The sequence below is a fragment of the Egretta garzetta genome, unplaced genomic scaffold, assembly GCF_000687185.1.
Source record: "Egretta garzetta isolate BGI_Z169 unplaced genomic scaffold, ASM68718v1 scaffold314, whole genome shotgun sequence".
Classification (NCBI taxonomy): Eukaryota; Metazoa; Chordata; class Aves; order Pelecaniformes; family Ardeidae; genus Egretta; species Egretta garzetta.
In genome coordinates, this window is record NW_009259531.1 from 1,772,564 (window position 1) to 1,792,937 (window position 20,374).

Consider the following 20,374-nt stretch of genomic DNA (forward strand, 5'->3'; position numbering starts at 1 on the left):
GTGAGTAACTTTCACCGCTTCCTCCGGTTCTCTGTCCTTCTTTTGGCGTAATGCACTCTAGTGACCGACACCGCTGCCCTGCCGCCTGAGGTTGGGGGCAGAGGAGAGATTTTCCTTACGCGCTGTCAGGAGCCGGGCTTTAAAACGCAGTAGCCTGCACCACTGAAACGTTCTTGAACTTGCAAAGTCACCGGGTGCTGATTCAAAGCGATCCACTACCAAGCCAGATTTGTTTAGTCAGTCAAACGCGCTGCACAGCTGGATCTGCTACCCTGCGTGGAGCTTTCCTGACCCAAAATCTCGCTCCAGAACTTCTGGAGGAAACACTAAAGCAATACAAAGGCCGTTGAACCTCACGACTTGTGCCCTGCAAACAAGGTGTGAGGAAGAGGGAGGTTGAAAACGTGTCCTTGACTCAAGGCTTCTGTGACAGGGAGAGAATTGCCCTTCACGTCTAAGGTTGAGTCCAGTGCAGTTCGAACACAGCTGGAAATACACCTCAGACTGTCTTTAGTTTACTCTGGTTGGTTGCAAAATAGCAACGATGCACAAGTATGCAAGGTTTAGCTGTGCACCACCAGCAACACCTTCTCTAAAGGTCTGTGCATCTCTGCTGTGGCTGCTGAGGACAGGTACCCCAGGCCTGTGCCGCAGCCCCAGTTCTGCCTGAAGCCTGCACCTCAGGGGCTTCATGCCTCCCACCTCATGCCCAGGCATGATTCTGCACTGCCTAGATGGATTGGGAGCAAGCCATAAAACAGTCAACAGCTACAACATGTAGAAACGGAACATCTTCCCAACTCTGTTCCTAGAAATCTTATTTTCAGTATTGATGGTGGCACAAGTAGCTCCTGCTAGCACAGGGGACACCAGACCACCTGTATTCAGGGTCTTGATCCCTGCAGTGTCACAGCACTGAAAGATCTCTAAGCAAAGAAAGATCTCTAAAATGACATTTTGCACTAAGAGCAGAATTAAACATAACCCGGATATACATTGGTATTTATATGGAGCATTTAGAATTTAGCTTTCTAGAAAAAAACGTATACGAACTGGTAAACGCCTTGGCAGAAAACAGGCGCATTCCATCAAATACTTAATCCAATTTCATATTCACTGTGTCAACCATTTGTAAGCAAAGGGAAAAAAATGCAAAATCTACTCTGTTGCTGGAAGGGAAATGGTTGAGGAACACAGAGTGCAGAGTGTTCACCCAGGCACACCCTGTACCTGTGGCAAAAATTATTGACACCTCTGAGAGAAACAAATTGTTCAGAAATAAAAAGACACTGCATCTGTTTCAGAATGCAACATTGCGTTAGAGCTTTCCTCCAAAGCAGTGGCGAAAAAGCAGCAGCGCATAGGCACGGCGAACTCCTTTCGACTGAGGCTAATAAAGTAATACCTGCTTTGTTTTATTCACTGGGTGACAAACATTTCCATAAAGCCAAGTGTAAAAGAATAAGCAGATGCTCAGGTATAGGGACTGATCGTTGGCACTGAGTTCTGAGGTGCTCCTCTGTACAAATAGAGGTATTTCCAGACTGCCTGCTCTGGTCCTCTACACTTTTAACAAAATCTGAAAGTATATTCCCATGGAATTCAGAGGGAAATCGCTTCAGCAAGGAACGAACAGCAAATGATTCCAAGTTTAGTGTTTGGTCCCGTTGTCATATTGAAAGGAGCCTCTGGAAGGCTGCAGACCTCCACAGTACCTGGCCTACAAAGCACCCGGCTGCAGCACGATTCCTGCCCTGGCTGGCGAGGCCGATGCGGCTGCCCGGCGGGGCACAGCCCAGGCTGCCTGGCCCCGCTCACCTCTCGGGTCCCAGGCTCTCGACAGCAGCCTCGAGGAGCCCACGGAGCGGGAGGCGGGAAGCACACAGGGTGCTGGGGTGGGCGGGCAACCTCCACCTCTGGGTGAGAGGTCTTAAATTCAGAAGATAAGCAAATAACGGTGAAGTAAATAAGGATGATTTTAAGTACTCTGATGGAATGTACTGTTTCCAACATGGTTTCTTCTGAAAATCAAAGAACAGGCACGATAGGAAAACCCCAGAATATCCCATCTTGACGTCACCGGTGCAGGAAGTTAATGTAAAATTGAAATGGAATAAGGCAGAATTAAAGAAAAAAAAAATCCATCTAGGCAAAACACTTATCCCAAAAATATTATTTGGCAAAAAGCTTTGAAATACTGTCTCTTTATACAGTTATAAAACTAAAATACAGAAATCTGGTGATATTTCCAACCGTAAAATTTCTAGTTCCTGACTATAATCTACCTTTGGCACCTCCACCCAAATTAAGTCTTTTGCAGAACTAGTAAGACTACAGTGAAATTAATGAGTGATTTAAAGGAAAACAGAAGAGAAACTGGGATATGTATGCTGATTTGTTCTTATTTTTAAACAAAATATTAGGTTTTATGTGATATTGTGCCAGAGAGAACTTTACAAACTAAAAAATTAGGCAAGCGTGTGTTTTCCTTTCTCAATACCTCTTCAGTGTAGTTTATTAAATAAGTAAACTTGAGTAATCTCTTTAAATCCGCATACGTGAGGTCAAATCTGTTTGTTAGTAACAATGTATTTATCTCAGGAGTACATTAAAGATGGAATATGAGCCAAAGTCCTTCCATCTTTCTGTACATACCGCTTGAAAGGAATCCAACAAATTCTTCTCTCAAGCTATTCTCTTTAAGGCCCTTCAGAAAAGCTAGGGCTTTGGAATTCCACTCTCTTTCAGAGCAGCTGGAAGTATGAAATATTTGCAATTTTTAGTGAGTATTCCCTTCTTCTCTGCTGGTTTAATAGAAGTAAGCATCTACCTACACGGAGTGGAGTACTCCAGTCGTTTCCCTGCTCCTGGGTAGCCTTGATTTCGAAGAAACTTTTTGAAAAGCACTGTTCCATAAAGATTTGAATGTATGCCTACTGATGCCAGCAATTATGATTCAGGCACTAACACACAAACGGTGACTTTGTTCCATCTTCAGCTATACTTTCTTCTGACTCATCATCACAATTCAATTTTAAAAGCCATTAAGAACACTCAAACTGCTTTTCTGATGCAAGAGCAGAAATTGTATTGGAGTGAATCAGTCATATACAAACTTGAAAGTGTGCATGCACAAATTCTCACTGCTGCTCAGAAACCTTCCAACTTGCACAGATAAATACTAATGTTCGAGGCCCAGCTGATTCCCACACAAGCCTGGCGAGTCCTTTTCTTTGTACCAGGACATAGCAAGGGAACGTGTTTAATGGTTACTGCTTATTTGCTTTATCTTTAACTGGTACCCTTACAGCCTCTGCAAGCTACTTTGCAAACCCTGTGTCAGTCTCCCAGTCTGTGACATGGATACAGTGCCAGAAGCTCAGTAACGTTTTCTTTCTTTTTACTGTACAGAAGGCGGCACTTGGAGGAGATTTACTCCAACAAAGAGCAGAATCAGGAAGAAACCTCAGAGACAGGAGCAGACACCCCAGCTCCCTAACACGCCAGCGTTCAGATAGCCAGCCACATCTTCCACAAGTACCGCAACTCAGCGAGCCCCATGTCTCTGGCGCGCCAGTCCCCTCACCAGCAAAGACAACAAACACGAGAGGGGGCAGGGAAATGAGGGATAAGATAAAAATGAACCAAGACTCTTTGCTCCAGTTTCACAGTGCAGGATCAACATTTTAAAAGCCCTGACATTCATTTTCACAGTGCAGGGTCCACATCTATTAGCTCCTATAAGGACTGGGAGGAACAAGAGGAGATGGGAGAAGACAACGTCCCCGATGTCACCTGTTAAGGAACAGCATCTTAGCCTCTTCCCCCCAGAGCACATGTGGAGGATGAAAGGGCACAAACCAAAAAGTATGGAATACGGGAGGAGAAAAGGAAGACAGAGCGCCAACCAGGTCTGGTTTAGAAAATAATCTAAAGCCTCCTAGAATCAATAGGAAGTCCCTTTAATTGATTGCAGTGGGCTTTGAATTAGACCTATATTCTACTTATCAAGTACAGCTGCTGAGAATCAATAATATTTTGACTTACCCCTCAAAGCAACAACTACACTGGTAACTTTTGGCTAAGAAAAATACAATTAACAGCATATTCATTCATTAGAGTTTATCTCACTGAAGTCCCCGTCCCATCAGATTGTAGAGTCAGCTGGCGTTTATAAGTGATCATGCAGGCGTGAATATTCTATATAAATGAGGCAAGAAAGAAAAAACTTTTGTTCTTAGCATTAACTCAGATCAAATATTCATTGATATCTACATTTCTCAGCAAGGATCTCAAGCAGAGATCAATAAACACTTATTAGTAACTGACCATGTTTCCTGCAGTAAAGGAGGGAATGTCAGCCAGCAGATGGGAGCAGCCAAACAATCAGGGAGCTGGAGTCTCATGCTTGTCTGCCAGATGATCATTTGCCTTCTCTTTGTCTCAGAGATGTCTGCTGCATCTAGAAAACTATAGATCCAAGGATTTAAAAAAAAAAAAAAAGTATTTTTAATACTCATTCCTTAAAAATACAAATCTTTATTTCAAAATACAAGTATGTGATTTTTTTCCCCCCTTCAACGCTCCAACTGAAAATTCAATTTCTTTCAGGCCCAAGTCAGGAGATGCGTTACTTTGTAAAACTGGGAAAACCAAGATTACTAAACTTTTCAAACATTTACATGTGCCTGCTTTGATGTTTCTGTGGATTGCTGAAGTCTCTTATCTTACCTGAAGTATTTTACCACCTCAACTCACATGTGACAATTTAAACCATATTCTAGCAGAATAACAAGCATTTGAGTTGTCTACGGAGCAGAGACAAGCACTAATGCTGTTGAACTATGTTAGAGCAAAAAGGTTTCTGCCGCTTTAAAGAAAGTATTCCACAAGCTTCCAAAATAACCTGTGTGTAATGGACAATATAGGATTACTTTTTGGCAGAGCAAATATCCTGTTGCTATTGACTGCAGCATTACAGTATCCTGACATACCAGTATACAGTTATAGTGAGATAAAGACCACGTTGAAAAACAAACTGATTGCAGTACTGAAAACAGAAAAGGAACTGTCCAGTAATATAAAAATTAACTTCTTTAAGAGAACAATGACTGGAACATTGTTGTTTCTAGATTAGCATTAAAGAATAAAAGCTTTAACCAAAACTAAAAAACTGTTGCAACGTATTCCTTTCTTCCAGAGATGTCATTGTGAAGTCAAGACAGGAAAACTTGGTTAGAGATGGCTCTGTGTATATGTGTGTGTGTATACATACAGAGAGAGATAGATGGCATTTATATCATCTGTTGATATGAAGCTGTGTGGTATGTTTCTGTTTGTTTGTTTTTCCCCTCTGGCCTCTATAAATTCATACATTTGTTGAATTTAAACTAAAATAATTATTTAAGGGGGGGGAAGCTGCTGGCATCTACTTTTTAAAGGGAATTTACAAGGGCAATGTCTACAGAAAGAAAAAACATGCTCACTGTGTGCAATCCAAATTCTTCTTTAAATTTCTGTATTAGTCTAAAGGAATTTGTCAGGCAGAAACTTTCATTTTACAGTAGAATCAAATTAATTACTGAAAGAAGTATTTTAATGAAACATATCTGAAAAGTCTTAGTGAGATATGGTGAAGAGTATTTCCAGGTGAGAAAGGTTACATTTAATCCATGTATCTGCACCAGATTCACTCATACGCGTTTTTCAGTTTTAATTTCATCCAACATTCTATTAGGTAATTATTTGAAATATACAGCATATAGCTGTGACCTCTGATATGTTTCAGGTACACGTTTCATTATAAAGCATATAAACAAGGATGTGGTGATGTTCCTGGAGCAATCAAGAAAGTATCTTTCTGTGATCTTGTGGGTTTAATGCAGTAATACTTTATTTCCCCAAAGAGAGGGCATGCTTACCCTTGAGAGCCTATGTGGTACCCTGGGGAGATGTGAGCAGCAGTGCCCTGGCCATTCCCAGAAGCCATGGAAGTGGTTGAACATACTCTCAGTGACTGCAACACACTTCTTTTGTTGGTGGGCATGGAAGGGATGGGCTTTCGGTCATCGCTTGGAAGCCACTGACGAGACACTGCCAAGATTTAAGGTAAAAAGCTGTGTATAGCTTTACAGTCATGCCTTAAAACCAAAAATCATTATTTAAGAACACTGCTGTTCTCATGTACCCTTCAAATGGTACAGAGCCTTATCGTGGTATTAACATCACCTCCTACCAGCATAGGCTATAATAATTAGTGACCAATGCTAGAGAATACATGAAGTTATAAAAAAAGTGTATCCACATTTGATAGGACTGCCACTTTTGATAAGACTGAAGACCTACAGCTTTATTTGGATAGATCAGATCCATACAATAGCTGGAAGTAGTCTTCCAAAGGACTCATTAGTTATCCTTTAGGTTTCCTAATTAATGATGTAGTCTTCTGAGAGCATATTAATAACTCCGGTATTAATAGCAGCATAATTCTAGCTGAGAATTAAAAAAATAAAACACTTTTTAATAAGTACTCGTACAATAGAGTTTGGGACTTAGTAACAGAGACATACATAAATTCATCAGATTAAAAATTAACAGATTTCTAGAAGTGCAACCTAGGGACTGCAATAACATCTCCAAAGCGAACTGCTATACTTTCATTCAGGAGACTTACGTTCAGTTTACAGAGTTGAGCTCTCATTTTTGATGCTTCAGCGGTCTGGGTTTTCAACATTGAAAAGCTGAAGACAGATTTTCTCTAGACTATTTCTCCAAGCTCATAAACAGTATGTGCCAAGCTGTTCTTAAAGAATCAGCCCTCATTTCCATGAATGGCTAATATTTAATAAAACTTCTGATCACAAAACCAAATCTAAAAAATCAGTACTAAAATAACACTCCGACTTGCTACTAAATGCAATGTTCTTTGATATAAGTCCATTTCAACTCCATTTATTCCCGGGTTCTACAGCAGTCAAAATAATCAATGCAGAATTTTCCATGTGATTTACACATTGCTTTTTAAAATGAATTGACTGAAACAAAAAATGCTCATTTCTGCTGCCTGGCTTGTTTTCTAAAACATATTCTCTTTCTTTTAAAGTAAGAGAACGACCTCTGCTTCAGGAACAATTTTCTGAGACAGCGTGTTTATCAAATGGCTTCTCTGGTTTCATGAAAACAATTTATTTTCACTGAACTCCTCAAGATAAGCATTGAAGTCAGGAAGAATGTACAATGACATTTATAATTACATTCAAGAAGCAAATATTTTCCTACAGAAAGGTTTTGGATTTTTATCTTTTTTAGAGATACAAAATATTTTCTTTCCTCCAACATACCATTTAAAGTTATTTTCCCCCTGAAATTACAAAGTATATTTTCATATGCATGGAAAGAGAAGCCCGGGACAGTATGCATCCGAAACAATGAAAGCTGTGGCGTAATCCTCACCACCAAATTGCCTTCCCTACCCCACTCTTCGGAAATAATCTGCAGACAAATGACAGGGAGAGCAGGGGGACTCATGACCTTGCAGAGCCTCCTCCAAATGCCCCCCATATGCCCAATCTTAGAAAATAGACAAAACAATTGTCCCTTGGAGTGGCATGTCCATCTCCCCAGCTTTCCTTCTGCATTTTCCCCTTGCTCAGAGACAGTTTCCTAAGCCCGGGAGCTCTCCGCAGAGCCTGTGGACATAGGGCATGGTGCCTCCCATTCTTTGGGGAAATAGAGGGTCTTGCTAAAAAACCCCTCCCTCTATGGATTCAGCCCCGGACCCATTCCCAACTGTCGTCAACAAAAGCTCAGCCATGCCAGACAATTACTGCCTCCTGCTATACTCTGAACTGCCCCTAAAATCAAGGTAGTCTATAATGTAGCTCATCTTTCAGAACAAAGCAGCCACAGATTTAGCTATATCGTGCCTGTATTTTCAAATGCAAATTCAATAACTACCTATGCAAAAGCTGGCCATGAATATATTTAGGAGTTCCGTTTGGGCTGCCTGGAAACGTGGGTCTTGCTGGATTAAAAAGACATATTACAATCACTCCAACGAATGCCCTTTAATTTGTGGGAATTCATTTTAGAGTGAAAAATTTAAGATGTGGTTTATTCCTTGTCAGTCAAACATCCTATCTTTTCATTATTCCATTTTTTTTCAGTGCATGGAGGTAGTTCTCATCATAAAGATTCTCTGATAAAGTTCTCCTCCAGAGATACACTCTTTTTGTAGGCTCAGCTAGTGAAGAAATATCATTCATTTGTAATACTCATCAAAGAGAAGTCGGGAAAAAAATCAAAAGCAGCTGAAAAGAGATTGTATTTCACTAACGTACACCAAGGCTTTATTTAAAATATACAATGTTAAATTTGATCAAATATCAACCCACCATTCAGAGTAAAATAATCTCTTTTAATTTGCATGTATCTGTGTGCCAAAGAGAAGCGTGTTTGCTTTCAAGCAGGTGCACATCCTGCTATGACTAAATCTCTAACTCATCAAATTGCTTTACCAGTGTGGGACATGCCCTTTTTTCTGGAACAGCTTCAAGCATTTTCCCCAGCATTTCAGCCACCTGTTTACTGAGTTCATACTCCAAAGGAGATGCATGCAATTAGAAACAAGGAAATGAAAATAAATGACCTTGTTTGTTATAAATAACAAAGAGACTCAGCAAAATTAATGCAGTGAAGCCTGACCTCCTGACCTGAAAGAAAGAATCACCTCATTCCTTTGTAGCAGGCTCACAATGCTCCAGCACCAGGCATTGTTATGCAGCTTTGCCTCTTTTGATGGATCTTAAAGGAGTATATTCTAAATATTAAATGTTTTACAAGTTAGATTAGGAAATTTGCATTAAAAAGCATGTTGAAACAAAGTCAAGAGAGCAGCGATAAAGATTATCACTGCTTTATTTAAAGAGCGCAGGTAAGCTGTGCGTATATTAGTTCACTATACTACAGTTTTTCAACTGAAAAAATAAAATATGGAATTCCAGGTACTAAAGAGCCATGGAATGGCTCCTTCGGCGTTCGGTGAACTGCTCAGGGAGAAAGTTTTTAATTACCCAGCTCCAGGAAAAGGAAACATTTTTCTTTTGTAAATTGTTTGTGCTATGATGATCTGACTTTTGAGAAAAAAGCAATGTACTTCCACAACTACTGCCAAAAATACACAAGTTTTTTTTCATTATCCTTTAATTAGGCAAGTAGAAATGCTTTCTTTTGCACGAAGTCTGCCGAATAACTGTTTCTCCGGGTTACATTTTCACTTTTGAATGATTCATGTCATTCTGGAACAGTGTCCAGCTGTAACGGAGGGCAAGGTGTTAGAATTTGTTTCGCTGCTTGTCTTTGGAGGTAATGAGAACACACGGTTGTTTTTATGGCAGCCCTCACAAAAAGAGCCATGTGTAATTACAGTGCTGTTTCCCATCTTGTCACTCTCCAAAACAAGTCTGTTATTAATGAAGCAACTCAGAACCGTTGCAGAAATGAAAGGATAACACGTTTGTATCTCGCTGAAAGCGGTTCCTACAACAGGTATTGTTTGACAAGGTTTTTTCCAAAACTTAACTTGGTTTGGGTGTTTGGGTGGGTTTTTTTTTTTCCCTTCCCTGAATTTCAGTGACACCCACCCATCTGCTGAGGTAACTGCAAGGCCCTTCATACCAATCGAGGCCTCAGCTCTGCAAGTTTCTCTTTGGCCCATAGTGAATTGAGTGGGACATCGGGGCCAGAGGGGCAGTTCCATCTGCAGCACCCGCAGGGTGAAGGGCACATCCCGTGACACTGAGGGCCACCAATGCCACGGCACAGCAGAAGGGCGGGCAGGCAAACCAGTCACAGAGAGGTACGGTGAAACCAGGCTCCTAGACAGGAGGCCGTGGGGCAGGAGCACGTGAACACCGACCGCGTGCCGTACCATGACATGGAGGATCTGTGACAGACGCGGTGCTTTGGGGATTAGGAGCATGAGGGCACAGCAGCTCCTTTCCTCCCCACCCTCTCACCCATTCTTCCACATTCTGTATGCGCTGGAGCTACTCCACCCCCTTAAGGACTTTGCGTGACTCACTCCTGCTCCCATACTTCTACAGGAAAAGGGTGACCTGAATGAATAATTTCCAGCAGAAAAGAAGTTGACGAACACAGCCTCCCTTTCTGTTCATGAAGTGCCATGAACAGCTTGTGTTTTTTCCAAAGGTATGTATTGTTAAAAACTAAATGGCTCACATGGCTGAGGGTAGGGATATGCACGTTTGATTGAATCAGAGCCTTTAAGAGCACTGTCTTCTCAATAAATCTGCATTTGCTCACACGGATTGAAACCAGACCACTCACATTTCTAAATACTGATCTGTGAGGCCCCATGTGACAAGCCACATTTGAGGAAGACCTGCACAACAGGCTCCTGAGAGCTGAGCCCAACCAGGAGAAATTCCACTTTTGTGGGGCCATGCTCCACAAAATGCTCCACTTCACAAGTCATGATCTCTATCCTGCTCTGGGGTTCCACGCACCATGTGTGGGCCAGCAAATACCCGGCTGGAAAGGGGCTGCAGTTCTGTGCTGAGCCACCATCGCATGATATGCAAGGGCTAGAACAGGGAAAGCAAAGCTGGGGATCTAGTAACACATCTCATCCTGCAAGCACGAGACCTTACTGGCCTATAAATTGTGAATATTTATGTGAATAACTATTGTGCAATGCCTAGTCTGGGTTTCTTTTGTTGGCTTTCACTGGCTTCAGCAGTCAGCATGTATAGTTCCTCTTCTTTGTGAGGGATAAGTGGAAATAATTGGTTGTCTTCTGCAAAATCTCATTTTTATCCACTCAGAATAAATTCTAGATGAATATTCTTCAACAAGTAACTTAAAATTCACATGTTTAATGTTTGTCCCCAAACTCACTCACTGAAGGATTTGTGGTAATTCAGCTTAAAAAGAGTATCATTCAAGCAGAGCAAACTCGGGGCTCTCAGGAACAGTCTATTAGCTCCCCCACATTTGCTTTATTACCACCTCAAAATATGATGTCTTAAATGGGGAAAATCGTATTGCAAATATTCTATTGTTATGTATTTATTCAAGACAAAGCTCCCAGACACCTGCAAGCTGCCTGAAAAATCAAGTAAGTGGAAATATTAGAAAAATTGGAATAGAGAATTTCCCCCCCTTTTTTTTTTAATTTGCATTTAAATAATTACCAGAAAACTGACACCAAAGGAAGGCACTCCGTGCCCCTCATTAGTAATGCACACTAAGACCCTGGCAGCTCCAAAGCAGTTCCTGTAGGTAGCTAGTGACTTCCATAAACTCCTTCCTGTCCCTGGAGAAATCCTCCTGTCAGGTCTTTCCAGATTTTTTGCATTTTGACATCAAATTCCAGCCATTTCCGCCCATGGTGCCATGGCACCTTTATCTCCTGCCTGTTGCACATTGCTGGTGCCGGCATAGTATCTCATGCACATGCCTGTCGTGGTTTAACCCCAGCCGGCAGCTAAGCCCCAAGCAGCCGCTTGCTCACTCCCCCCTGGTGGGATGGGGGAAGAGAATCAGAAGAGTAAAAGTGAGAGAACTCGTGGGTTGAGATAAAGGTAGTTTAATAGGTAAAGCAAAAGCCACACACTCAAGCAAAGCAAAACAAGGAATTCATTCCCTGCTTCCCATCGGCAGGCGGGTGTTCAGCCATCCCCAGGAAAGCAGGGCTCCATCACATGTAATGGTGAATTGGGAAGACAAACGCCATCACTCGGAACATACCTCCCCTCTTCCTCCTTCTCCCCCCAGTTTTATGTGCTGAGCCTGACATCATATGGCATGGGATATCCTTTTGGTCAGCTAGGATCAGCTGTTCCAGCTGTGCCCCCTCCCAGCTCCCTGTGCCCCCCCAGCCTGCTTGCCGATGGGGTAAGGAGCAGAAAAGGCCTTGGCTCTCTGTAAGCACTGCTCAGCAGGCATGAAAACATCCCTGTGTTCCCAGCACAAATCCAGAACATAGCCCCACACTAGCCAATACAAAGAAAATTAACTCTGTCCCAGCCAAAACCAGCACAGTGACAAAAAAACAGTGAGAATCTCATGGAGGCTGGGCCTCAGCATGTGCTGAGGGCTGCATGCTAAGAGAAACTGCAGGGCATTCCGGAATGAAACTCTGCCTTCAGCTACCTCCGTCAGAAACCCAACGTTTACCTACCCACGGCCTACTGCTACCATAAAGCCCAAGTGCCCATAGAGCGAGGCCGTGCGGCCAGCCGTGGGCAGATACACTGCTCCTGGAGTTCTGCCTCATTTGCCATGGAGCTGAGCTCAGGACACACTTGCAATTCAGAGATGAGCCTGACTGCCTGCAACACCCAAGGCCGTGCATCTGCTCAGCAAGCTTTGGTAGGCTTTGTTTAACCACACTGTGGATCAGGTTCCCAGAGTAGTATAAAAACTATACTATCTGCTGCAGGCTAAGGGAGTGATTTAAGTGTCCCTGATGACAACAGCATAGGACAACAGTGATTTCCATAGTTTTCAGGCCACATAGATCTCAAAGTTTAAAAGCTGTAACTTCAGTGCCACCTTGATATTATTTACAGGCAGAAGAATAATCATAGTCCAACTAAATTAATTTCCTCCACTAATGGAAAACTTGCATGGGCTATTCAGAGATGGCAGGCAGCAGAACAGAGCAAAATCTCAGTCATGGGAGCAGTGTGATCTCCTGGCTCAGCAGTTCTAGCCCCTTTTGGACTAATCTCTGCTCTAGCATGTGCTTTATAACCAAGCTTCACCTAAGACAATTAAGTACATGCATTTTTTCCCTTCTTCTGCAAGCTTCCCAGACTTATGCTGCCTCCTTCAGCTGATCCCCTTTACTTTAGAGCAATTACTCCCATCCTACACTTCCAGCCACGTTTACTGCAAATTGTGCAAGCACCAAAACCATGCTAATGTGCAGCTCAAACATGCAAGCTAGTTGTGCAAGCAGAACCGTTTGCTCCGCGTCACATGCTTGAATGTCCTTGCATTACATTGGTGAGACACACCTCATTGCTGGAAGAGTGGTCTTGCTTTTCTGTAATGATAACCTAAAGTGAATATTAAGAAAGGCATAGAACGCAGCAGTGTTATATCCAATAATTAGTGCTAGAGACACACAGATAAAAACAGTATTCCAAAAGGTTGGAAATAAGTAGCATCCAAAATGAAGGATATTATAAACTGGGTTTAAAAATCAGCAATTTTCAGGAGCATTAGTTTACATTAATTAGATGCATAAATGGCTTTCAAATTCAGCTGAAGTCAGGTCTCCCTGGAAAGCAAATCATGTACTTTTAGGACTTGGCTGTTCCAACTATTGAGGAAGGGTAGCTACCCACACTGGAACAGGAGAGCACATACTTGTTTCACAAGAATACAGGAGGCGCACGCTGACCAAGAAAATAGTTGTGGACAACAGAATTCCTATGCGCAGACTGGGGCTCACTCAATTGCAGCCCTTGCAATTAACTGTTAAAGGTGCCACACGGTCAAAGTTATTGTCACTAGCATTGGGGAAATGCTACGAATTAACAAAAGTTTCCTTCTGTCTTCCTCTGGTTCCCATCTGAGGAGAGGGTAAGCAATACCACAAGCAGTTCAAGAGGACAAAGACAGTGTCAGGGCCCGTGTCCCCTGTCTCAGCGTGACAGCCCTTACTGGCCACGGCCCTGTGAGCTACTGCTGAGCACATAATAATTTTGCATTGAAACGCTAAACCAGCCATGCTCTGGACTGAACAACCACAACTCTAACTCATTCCTTCATTAAATGCTTTGCCATTCCTTGAGAATAAGGGATTCTATAGAAAACCACATTGTCTTGTATTCCATTGGTAAACAATATCTTATATATATTAAACTGGTTTATAGTAGTCATCTGTTCTTCTAAGGATGTGACAGGACTTTGAATTATTTGCTATATCAGCAACTGCTGTAGTAAATTCCCCAGTTATGCTGTGCATGGCAGGCTTGCGGAAACACTCTTGACAATGAAGCGAGCAGAGAACTCATACATGACGGAATCCACTCAGCAGACTGGTTTTTGGGGACAGTTGGGCCTCAACAAACAATCCTTTCTTCTCGGTCTATAGAGGAGCTGCACTGGGGCCTACTTTGGCCATTAGTCTAAGGAAAGCCTTTGTTGAACATATAGCTGCTTCTCACATTGAAAGAATAAATCACATTCTTATTCTGGGTATGTCTCTACTGCATTCACTGATGTGAATGTTGTTCCATGGCTGAAAAACTGGGTAAACAGCTTGCCCTATGCCGGCTCTGTGCTGCTGTGGCTACATTACTAGCTGAGCAACCTAATTTAAAGCCAGCTTGGATGTGCCTGTAAGAGCAGCAGCCCCAGCATAGATCTGTACTGCAGGCAGCATACCCTCTCTTTTCAGGAATATTTCGTTCTTCATGCCGGATTACCGGGATTTGAACCAGTTTGGGACCCACTCTACCTGAGAAGAAGGGAGAATCCTATTTTTTCTATCAGCTTAGTGAAGCAAAACCCAGTCCAGGCATGTTTCAAGAATGGTTCTGAGTCTATAAGATTTTTGGGGGATGTTCTGGATAGCCGATGCCCCCCCGAATATTTAAAATGCACAGTAATCAATGTTTCTAATTGCTTCAATGTACAGCAAGTCAATACTCAAGCATCTTTACAATCATACGCCACTCTCCACTCTTCAGTTTGCTTCACTGTTTACTATTAACTTACATTTTTGTCCGTCTTCATATCCTTGGAAAAAAATGGAAGATACAGGTTTTGGCAGACCATAGGGACCTCTGCTGACAGCTTCTATACAGACGGTCATCGTTCGATGAATAGAAGTGGTCTTGCATGATACCTGAGCTTCAGTTATTCAAGATTAAGACTTCCATTTGACAGAGTGAATCTGATGCTCCATCATCACTCTGGCAGAAAGGCTCCCACTTCCAGGCAGGACGCTACAGCCTCATCTGAGCTTTTGAGCATCTCCTAAGTATATCAGCAAATAGAACACATGTTAGTCTGTGGCACCTACAGATGGAATTCTCCATTTTGCCATTTCAACAGGAGTTTGTTTTTCTCTGGTAAAAAAATTCACATATGTGTCCTTTTTACTTCACATTTCAGCAAGCACTTTCCCATGGAGGGCTGTGCTATAGAAGAGGATCATGGCTGAAGCATAAGGGGAGCTGCTGGCTGGTCAGGGAGGCTCCCAGGAAGCACCCATCCCTGAAGTGCACTCTCAATTTTTTTTCAGAGCTACAACAGGCAAATTCCTAGGTTGCATTTTAGTTGGTTTGTGCATTTATGCATTCCTCTGCACAGATGTAAAATTAAATTAATTTTTTTTAAAAAAGAAACAAATAACTCCTCTGATGACCTGTACATCACACAATCCCTTCTGCTATACACGTTTTCAAATAGGGTAAATGGTAGACATAAAAATATCTTTACTGAAGTAATTTTTACTCCCTCTTTCCACACAACACACTTGTGCTGCTGAGGAATCGTGGCAGAAAAATTTCCAATAACTAGAATTATGACCACCTCTGCATTAAAATTTCTATTTCAAAGTTTTCCTGCCTTCTTTTTGTAAGGCAGCTCTACTTTAATAAATAATAAAAGATTATGCGTAGTTATTTGCAAAGAAAAAAGCTCACTATAAATGCTAATGTTAAACGTCTATCTTTTTTAAGCCGTAGAAACAGTACCTCTTTAAATTATCGTTTCAATTATTTTTTCCTCTTGCTGCCATTACCAAAATACTTTATATATGCACTTGCTCCCTATGTGTGTGAGAAATTCTAACTAAATATTTTTGCCATCCATTTCTTTTAGCTCACACTCCCTTGTTCTTGCATCTCAGAAGAGTTCAGCTAACCTGGTAGTATTTATCCTATCTATTCCCTTCAGAATTATCTCTGACTCCGTGAGATGACCTCTTAATTTCCTCTCTTCTATAGACCTGCTTTCTCTAACAACTAAGAGCTCTCTCTGTCCTTGTACCATCCTAACATCGGTTTGGAACCTTGTCTGTTTATACAATAACTTTTTTTAAAAACCACCGAAACCAGAGAGTGGTCTTTCGAGCATTACCATAATACTGTCATCTTGCACTGATATCAGACTACATGCAGCCTCTGGATTTGCATTTCACAGTTTCCCATGATTCTTTTTGTTGTTAATTCTTTTTTTTTTGTTGTCAAAATGTATTCAGCCTTACTGCTGTCCACTGGTTTGTGCCGTCTTTGAAAGCATATTTTATACATTCTTTACCTGATTGTGAGTTCACGGTCTTTTCTATTCTCCTAAGGACTGTTCATTGTGCCTTCTCTGGTATTTAAGTCAGCTTCTGAAAGTTACCCCCACTTCCACCTAAAAAAGCCATTGCATATCTTTGTGTTTTCTCCTTTCAAAGAGGATTTACATATACCTAGTGTTTGGAACTATATGGGATGATGACAAATATGATACATGTTACTTAAGATTGTATACAATCCAGAATTGCTTGTAGAGAAAACTCCATATATCTAATTTTTCCAGCTGTATTTATAATAGAAGAATTTGGGCTAGATTATGTATGGTATGATGAACACAAGCATTAGCTAAGCACTGGGAGACCTTGCTTTGGCAGATTCTTTCGACTGTTCTACTTGTTAAATTTACCATTAAATACCCTACTCAAATAGAATGAGGATGTGGCCTCTTATCACTGCTCTTCTGCACCAACCTCAACTTGGTCCTATTTGGTGCCCTTCTTTCTACAGCAAACTAGAAAAAAAAAAAACAAACATGTAGTACACAAGGATAACAGAAACTGCTATGTGCAAAACTATTCTTTTGTAACCACAGACAATCCAAAACATGTCATGACTTAAAATCTGCCAAGAATTCAAAGTCTTCACCTATATTTCATCAGGCATTTCCAGCCAGCCACTATTTCCCATGACATGTTCATTATCTTCACGTCTCCTCCTGAGTGTTTTAACTTCTCACAGAAAACTGGGTTGATTTTTTAAAGTCCTGGATTTTGTCGGTATTCAGAGTCTATATTAATTCCTTATTCTTTTTCTGTTTCTGTGTCTCTGTATTTGTATTATCCTTAATTTAGAAAACTGAGTCAAAATGTTTAACATCTGAATAATACATTTCTCTCAGCCAAAGGTAGATTACCTTTGCAATGTCTCAAACTCTACTGCTTTCTCCAGTGACCTCTTTTCTTTCGCATTCAGCAAATCTCTTATTTATCTTAGCCCTTTGCAGGAACTTCTTTTATTTTGTTCCTTTGGCTTACACTCTTCCCTTTGTTCTGTTATCTTTCAATGTTCCCCACCAGCTTTAACTTACAGATGATTGATATATGCATCTCAGTAGTCTCAACTGCTATTTTGTTTATCCCAGATAAATATCCAATGCTGGATGGCAGGTATAATTCTCTAGCTACAAAACTTCAGCTTTGAAAAAAATCTCCTATTTTATTTTCCATCCAAACCTTTCCTTGTGCTTCTTAGAGCTTTTCTTTCTTCATGTGCTTTTTGATTTAACTATAAACCTAACTTGGTTATACCACCTCATATCAAGATATTCTCACATTCTTACATCTCCAGTCATGCTATATTTATTATGCACACCTATGACAAGGCTTGTTCCTCTTTAAATTCAACCCTTCAAATTGTGTAAAGAAGCAGTATTATAGCATTCAGTCTGTGATTGGGGCTACATATGCAGACTGAATTAAAGCTTGGAGGGGCAATTCAGGTATGTGGTGTGTTTAAAGGTCTTTGTGTGAAAGAAAAAGAAATTTATAATGTTACCCTCAGGATTTCAGGCAATGATATTCCAAGTCTGAAAGAGAGGGAATAAAGAAACTGAAAAAGGATACACACCACTGACCAATCAATCCAAAGTATGGTAAATGGAAAACAGAAACCTCCCTGCATTTGCCTCGTGGGCTGGTAGCAGTGGCTTTGTATAAAAAAAAAAAAAAAAAAAAAAAGAGCACTTATGGTCCACTTTCTACTTGAGACATACATATTAGTTATTCTGAAGACGTAACCCACCATAACAAATTCTAAGGTGGTGTGGAAAAATCCCACCACCTCTCGAGATGAAGACTAGATGATGCCCTGTCTTCCATGGGGCCCGTGTCTCCTTGCTCAGGCAAAGCCTATCTCTAGGAAACTCAACAGCTGCTGAAATGCCCCAGCCTTTATTGCAAAACTCAACTTCACTGAGGACGATTGCACCCTTTATTAAGACTCAGGAGACTTTTTGGTTAGGCCTAACAGTAGACAAGTTACAAAGTTTCCTGTGCTTTGTGCTGTTATTTGCGTGAAAGAAGCCTGCCTACAGACTTGGAATGAAGAAGAGTTGCTCCTGCATCCTAACTTACACAAGGGAGCCTGGTTTCCAGGCTCCTGCCTAACACACAGTGCCTCACTTCTGGCAGTCAGCTCCATCTCATTGTACTGACACAAATACCACCTCATGACTTCTGGACTTCAAATAGATCCTGAGGATCAAAATTAGTGAAAACTCAGTATGTGAGAGAGACTATCTGGGGCAGGACTCCTCAAGAACCTATTGCATGGCTGGAAAGCTCTGAAGTCCCAAAATTATCAAAGTGTGACACGTAGTCTCAGACCATAGCAAGGGACAGAGAGAACCTTTCAGAAGATCAGTCATTTTAGAGCTGGCTGGCGATGCAGGGAACATTCTCTGACATCTTTTAAAATACATGTAACACCGTTCATTTCTCCTGTCCTGCTAATTTTCTGTAAACTCCGGGAGTATTATAGTGGCATCTCTCCTAGCATACTGGGCTTTATAATGATGTTAAATAATTGTTAGCAAAAGAAGAAAAAATGACATGCTAGCAACAAAAAAATGTTAAGTCAAGCCTGTCAGTTGGGCCTCCTGTCTCCTTCAAAAACTTCCTTTGGAAACAGGGTACAGAACAAAAGAAGCCTGTGCAGGCAGCCTGGGCCACTCCACACTCACTGGCAGCGCTCTCCAACCAGACCAGCAGGCACATTTAACCTCATCATGACTTCTCTGAAATACTTATCGTCGTTATTCTTCAGTAGGATTCTTTGCATGAAAAAGGTCATAGGAGGCTTTGCAAGCTCAGTCCTAAAGGACAGTAACTTAAATACTCTGCAACACTTTTCTCAAACAAGCTGAACTTCTTTTGAAAACCCACAACTCACCTTTTTAGTACAGGAACACTTCAGGCCATAAAAGTAAATAGGCAAGTATTAAGTGAGGTGACTCAAACATTTATGCAAGCTAAGCCACTCTTATTTTGTCAGAAAACAAATAAAGTTCAGTGTTGGCAGAGTTTTATAAGCCATCACACTTCACTTCATTTTACCACTTCTTTTCCATGGCCCAAACTTGAAAGGCAAGGTAACCTTGGTGACTGCTGGGGTCGCACATAACTGCTCAGGATTGTCCCACGGCTCTCAGGACTTCAGCCAGCCAGGACATACAGAGGCTGACTCCCCAGCAGTACTGGTGGCAACGGGAAGCAACATACAGAAAGTGCACGTTGGGCATGTGATTAGGATAAAGAAAAGATGAAACAGAACCCCAGCCTTTCTTTTTGTTCTTGTAGAACTCACACAAATGATACTCTGTTTCTTAAATAAGTCCAATATACATAAAAATGTAAAAGTAGAGCCTGAGATTACTGTGTTTATATTACAGGTATTGAAAATTCCTACCTTGATATCTGAGTTGCATCATTTTTTCACTACTTAGGTCAATTGCTGCCAGGTTTCTCAGAAGCTGGAAAGAGACAATGGAAAGATAAACGCTGATGGACTGGACAAAGATCTTCCTTTGAAACAAGGCGATTGTACAGGGCCTATACAAAAACTACTTAATTTTGATGACAAATCAGGTCTTACTGAAATGCTTAGCTTAGCTATTTTAGCTTGTGACTCTTGCTCTTTCTGTGTACAACTTCAGTGATATAACTCGATAGGGAAGACATTGAACAGAGGCTAGAAGCAGATAGCTCTATTCCAAAACGAGGCATGTAAAGGTTGTATGAATGTTTAGTGGATAGTGCCCTAATTCACCACAGAATGGGATTCATATACTTACACAGTGAAAAGCTCGGATTAGGCACACAACATAATTTCCATTATGTTAATGTTGCTTTAAAATATATTGCACAGAGTGCTGCAACAATCAAATTATCAATTATAATGTCTACTCAGAGTAGAAAAGTGTTGCAAACAGAGGGCTGATTACTGCTTCAGTACTTCCAATCTGCATACTCATTGTTTAGTACAGGGAAAACAAATTATCTTGTGTTGGCCCTAGTTCAAATTTAATTAAA